The following is a 6632-nucleotide window of genomic DNA, read 5'->3' on the forward strand; positions in this document are numbered from 1 at the left end:
AGAAATTTCTGGGGCTTCCCTGGTGGCACAGTGGTTAAGAATCTGCCTGCCAATGCAGGGCACACAGGTTCGAGCCCTGGTTGAGGAAGATCCCACATGCCACGGAGCAACGAAGCCTGTGCACCACAACTACTGAGCCTGCGCTCTAGAGCCCACGAGACACAACTACTGAGACCACGTGCCACAACTACTGAAGCCCGCGTGCCTAGAGCCCATGCTCTGCAACAAGGGAAGGCACTGCAATGAGAAGCCCGTGCACCACAGTGAAGAGTAGCCCCCACTCGCCACAACTAGAGAAAGCCCGCACCCAGCAACAAAGACCCAACTCAGCCAAAAATAATAAATAAAAAAATTAATTTATTTTTAAAAATTCCACCCCTAGAGAGTACTACTGTTATTCTTTTGTAGAATTTATCTTCTAGATCTTCCTCCTATGTCGAAATATGCTAACAAAATGGCAACATAGTAAACAGTCTGTTTTACAATCTGTTTTCCCCCTCCGCAGTATATTGTGGAGTCTGTTCCATTAAATCAGTGGTTCTCACCCTGGAATGATTTTGCCACTCCCCCCGCCACCTCCCGGACATCTGGCAAAGTCTGGAGACATGTTTCAGTTGTCACAAGTGGGCAGGTGCTACTAGCATCTGGTGGATAGAGGCCAGGGATGCTGCCCTACAATGCACAGGACAGTCCTTTACAACAAAGAATTATCCAATCCAAAAAAAATCAATATTCCCAAGATTGAGAAATCCTGAATTAAATAATGTACATAATGTGTTCAATTCAACACTTGGCACATATCAACTGCTCAGTAAATGAAAAACAAATAACTTTGGGGAAAATATGTTTCCAGGAACAGGAATATGAATTTGGCAGATCCAGATTCCCCGTCTTTTCCCAAATATCTAGCCGCAAAGTTGCTACGAAGTGAGGAGGTTCACAATGAAGTGGTTTTATCTCCACAAATTCCCCAGAAACCAAAAGGTGAGGAATACGTCCAAGACAGGACACCGGAGGCCTTGGACATTGGACTCCTCTGCTGGGGGGAGGGAAGAGATGGCGCACACATTTCCCCTCCCCCACCAGGCAGCGTCTCCCTCGGTTGCAGTTCCAGCTGCTGTCTGGGCTGGTGCAAAGACCTCTGGGATGTCCCAGATCCAGAATTTACAGCCCATGGGCTCCTCCCAGTTTGCAGGAGTGCTGGGAAGACACATTCCAGATCAGCAGGAATTAAGTGGGGCACCCCCCACCAGGGAGGTGTCACGTGTCTGATTACACAGGTAGGATAAACTGAAGAGGGGCAAACCACAGTCCAGGGGAAAGCCGGGCCAAAGCAGAATTTGATTCAATTCAACACAGCCAAGCATTTAGCAACGTTCACTGTACTCCTACTGTGTGCCAGGCACTGTCTTTCTCCAGTATGGGACGCTATTTGGAATAGTGGTTAGGAGCAGAGCAGATTTAGAAAAGCACATTTGAGTCCCAGATCTGCTATAGCACTAGGTGTTTGCACTTTATAAGGCACATCATGACACATAGTATATGTTCAGTAAATTATGTATGAGTGTTTCAGGTCTCACAAAAAGCTGTGAGGTAAGGACCACCATCATCCCTATTTTACAAAAGAATAAATCAAATCTCAAAGAGGGGAAGGGCTTTTCCTAATGTCACAGGACTGATTAAGTGGCAGAGGATTGCTGTGACAGACTTTTAGGAAATAGAAAGATGAATAAGATGCAGTCCTTTTCTTCAAGAAGCTTAGAGTCTTATAGGGAGGTAAAGACAGGTAAAAATCTAATTCCAAGCAAAGAGTTGATAAGAGAAGTGCTAATAAAGAGCATTCAGGTGGGGTAGGGCAGGGCGGAGGTCAATTCCAGGTGGGGGCAATCAGGAAGGCTTCTTGGAGGAAATGGTAACTGAGTTGGTGTTCTTTGAAGATAAGTAAGCTTAAAAGTAGACAGCCAGACTCTTCCTTCGGAGTGAGGTCCTGAGATGTATAACTACTGGGTTGGGCCACAGGATGTGTGCCTTTGGGAGCAGGAAGAGATGATCTGGCTGAGAACATTAATAAATTGGGGCAAGACTACTTGTTTGATGGAAATGGACGGAGGTGTGTTCAAAATAGTTAAAAACTGGAAGCGCATGGCATCAACTGATCAGACTGGATACTGAGTTGTAAACAACCCCCATGGCTACACTGTTGGGGACAAACTGAATACCATGCTAAATATCCTGGAAAGGATGTCCGCATTTACCTACCCAGCCTCCTTTATACTTTTTGGAAACTGCACACTCCTGTTATGCTTTAGAGATTCACTTATCCTACTCTGATTCTATACAGTTCTGGTAGGCCCAACCCCACCTTTATATCTCCAGACATGGGCACACAATGAAGTCTGGTCTAGCCAATTAGAGCGCAACTGTGACTGGTACAAAGATGGACGTATAACCCAAGCTGGGTCAATGAGAATCCTCCCCAGCACATTTGTTGGAACTCTTGGGAAAAAAGGAGCTGTGTTTCACTAGGGAGGCTAGGAGAAAGGAAAGGAAAGAGGGAGCCAGACAGACGCGGAAGTAGAGTTAGAAAGAGAGAGAAATTCTTTATGAATGTTTTTGAGTCTCTAGATCCAGAGATGCCTGAAGTCTTCACCTAATCCTCTTCAGTTACATGAGGCTGGTTTTTTGGCCCTTGCAACTAGAATTCTGACTGATACAATGATAAGAGGTCTCAAATGTCATTCTCAGGAGGTCTACATAGACTCTAGAGAGACACGAAAGGGAGGGGAAAACAGCCAGCAAGAAAGTAAAAGAAGGTGATGCAACAATTACTGAAGGAAGCTCCCTAGAGGGTAAAGAGATTCCAAGTGTGGGAAAGGAGAGGGAGTGCCTACCAATCCCTCTTCTCAGGGAAAGAGGGCACCTGAGTTCTTGCCTTGAGTTAAAGAGACAGAGAATCCAAGAAATTAGTTTGCCATCATCCATTGCTTTCTCTCTGAGCCAGAACTTAAATACTGCTATGAATCCGATTTTAAGCGTGCCAAGACAAACTAGAAAGGCTTTGGTATGTTGCAGAACTTAAAATGTCATTCAGCCATTAAAATCATGTTATGAACGAATGTGTATGATCATAGAAGATATATTCAGTGTTTCATTAAGTGATAAATCAAGTTACAAAACAGTATGTATAGTACAATATGATCTCATTTTTTGGTTTTGTTTAAAATATTTTCATAAGTTTGTAAGAAATAGACCTGAAAGACATTGTAACAGAATATTGTTACTTACCCCAAATCTCTTTCTTCTTTCTTCTTTGTTCATTGAACTCCAAGTTTGTCCAGGTATTCACCTCTTAGGGAATGTGTCCCCATCCAGAACTGAGCTGAAGACTTAACTCTAAGTCAGTCAAGATAATGCTAGTGATAGTTTTAGGGGCAGCCATGTATCTGATCTTGTTCTGGCCAATAAGACAGGAAGGAGAGTCTGCTGGAGGACTTCTGGGAATGGTTTCTTACCATAAAAAAAAAAAAAAAGAAAAGAAAAGAAAGAAAAGAAAGAAAGAAAGAAGAAAGAAAGAAGGAAAGAAAGAAAGAAGAAAGAAAGAGAAAGAAAGAAAAAGAAAGAAAGAAAGAAAGGGGGGGACGTGGAAAAATTGGAACCCTCATATACAGCTGCTAGGAATGTAAAATGATGCTGCCATGTTGGAAAAGAGTCAGGCAATTCCTCAAAAGGTAAAACACAGAGTTACCATATGACCCAGCAATTCTACTTTTTGATATATACTCAAGAGAGATGAAAACATCTGTCTACACAAAAAGTTATACACAAATGTTCCCAGCAGCATTATGTATAATAGCCAAAACAACCCAAGTGTCCATCAACTGATGAAAGGATAAAGAAAATCCATATAATGGAAGATTATTCAGCAATATTAAGGAATAAAGTACTGATAAATTTTACATGAATGAACCTTAAAAACATTACACTAAGTGAAAGAAGTCAGTCACAAAAGACCACATTTTTTATGATTCCACTTACATGAAACATCCAGAATAGGCAAATCTATAGGGACAGAAAGTAGATTTGTTGTTGCCTAGGGTGGGGACTGGGGAGTATATGGGGGTGGGGGAAATAGTGAGTGATGGCTAATAGGTGCTAAATTTCCTTTTGTGGGGATAAAATATTCTAAAATTGATTGTGGTGATGGTTGCAAAAATCTGTGAATATACTAAAAACCATTGACTTGTTTATTTTAAACGGGTGAATTTAAAATAAAGCTCTCAATAAAGCTGCTATTTAAAAATTTAAAAACGAGAGAAAGAGGGGCTTCCCCGGTGGCGCAGTGGTTGAGAGTCTGCCTGCCGATGCAGGGGACACGGATTCGTGCCCCGGTCTGGGAAGATCCCACATGCCGCGGAGCGGCTGGGCCTGTGAGCCATGGCCGCTGAGCCTGCGTGTCCGGAGCCTGCGCATCCAGAGCCTGTGCTCCACAATGGGAGAGGCCACAACAGTGAGAGGCCCGCGTACTGAAAAAAAAAAAAAAAGAGAGAGAGAAAAAGATACTTAAAGGAATTCTTTCTTTGTTCCACTACAATCTTTTGGAGCTAGACATTATGTCTGGATGCAGTGCTTGGAACTGTGGAGCTAAAAACAGAAATTGATCCAAATGTTGAGAGTGGAGGAATTATTTATTAAGTTCTTACAATGTAGCAGGTACTGTACTTAACATTTTATATGCATAATATCATTTGTTTCTCACAAAAATATCTGTAAGATGAGTAAAAACTGAGGGCAGAGAGGAAGAGTAACGTACTCTAAGACAGAGCTGATAAAAGGTGGAGACGTGATTGAATATAGGGCCGAGGATTTTTTTTTTTTTTAGTATTTATTTATTTATTTAGGCTGCACCGGGTCTTAGTTGTGGCATGTGGGATCTTTAGTTGTGGCATGCGGGCTCATAGTTGCAGGCATGCGGAATTCTTAGTTGTGGCATGTGGGCTCATAGTTGCAGGCATGCGGACTTCTTAGTTGTGGCATGCATGCAGGATCTAGTTCCCTGACCAGGGATTGAACCTGGGCCCCCTGCATTGGGAGCTCGGAGTCTTAGCCAAGAGGACCACCAGGGAATTCCCTCACATGCGGTTTTAAGATACAGTACAAAGAGATCCTATGTACCCCTTACCTGGTTTCTCCCAATAGTAACATTTTGTAAAACTATAGGAACACTCTCACAACATTGATACAGTCAAGACACAGAATATTCCATCACCACAAGGATTCCTCATATTGCCTTTTTATAGCCACACACAGTTCCCTCCTGCCTCTATCCCCTCCTTAACCCCTGGCATTAGTAATCTGATCTCCATTTCTATAATTTTGTCATTTCAAGAGTGTTATACAAATGAATTGTACCAAGTGTAACCTTTTTTTGGCCGCGTGGCATGCGGGATCTTAGTTCCTCAATCAGGGATCGAACCCATGCCCCCTGCATTGGGAGTGTGGAGTCTTAACCACTGGACTGCCAGGGAAGTCCCAAATGTAACTTTTTGAGTTCGGCTTTTCCTGCTTAGCATAATTCTCTGGAAGTCCATCCAGGTCATTGTGTGTATCAATATTTTATTTTCTTTCACTGTTGAGTAGTACTCCAAGCTGAGTGGTATTCCATAGATACACCATGGTTTAACTATTCACCTACTTAAGGACATCTGGGTTGTTTCCAGTTTTTAGCTACTACCAATAGAGCTGCTCTAAACATTCATGTACAGGTTTCTGTCTTAACAGAAGGTTTCATTTCTCTGGGATAAATGCACAGGTTTGCAGTTGCTGGGTTGTATAGTGGTTGTGTACTTAGTTTTTAAGAAACTGCCAAACTGTTTTCCAGAGTTCAGAGGCCAGGATTTTAATTACAATATTCTATTGCCTGTAAATGAACTTTAGTAATAGTACCTTTTTTTTAAAACCCCACAAGTTATTTTTAATTAAAAAACAATATTCGGGGCTTCCCTGGTGGCGCAGTGGTTGAGAGTCCGCCTGCCGATGCAGGGGACGCGGGTTCGTGCTCCGGTCCGGGAGGATCCCACATGCCACGGAGCGGCTGGGCCCGTGAGCCATGGCCCCTGAGCCTGCACGTCCGGAGCCTGTGCTCCGCAACGGGAGAGGCCACAACAGTGAGAGGACTGCATACGCTAAATAAATAAATAAATAAAAATAAAAAACAATATTCGCTGGGCCTTTACATATTGGAACACATGCAGCAAAGACTGCCGAGCTACTGGCCTGGGAGGGGCTGAAGTGGTTAGTCTTTTCTCCAGCACATGGTCTCTGGGGTCCCCCAGGTGCCAGGGTCAGTAAAACATGCTCTGGGCTCACCAAGTCCACTGCAAGGCCCTGCTCTGCCCTGGTGTGGTTGGAATTTGCCCTTTTCTGAATCAGGGCCCTTTTGAGTGTAAGTAACAGAAATCTGCTAAGCTTTAGACTAAAAAGTGGGGTCAATTATGAAGATACAGGAAGTGCAGCTGAGCAGCGCAAAGGACTGCTAGGAAATAGAAAGTTCCTTAGATCCAATCAGCCAGTCTAGGGGCCAGTCCCATGGTGCAAGCGTGACTGCAGGCAAACAAAATCATTAAGATCTCCGG

This window comes from Hyperoodon ampullatus (assembly GCF_949752795.1).
Source record: "Hyperoodon ampullatus genome assembly, chromosome: 2".
Taxonomy (NCBI): Eukaryota; Metazoa; Chordata; class Mammalia; order Artiodactyla; family Ziphiidae; genus Hyperoodon; species Hyperoodon ampullatus.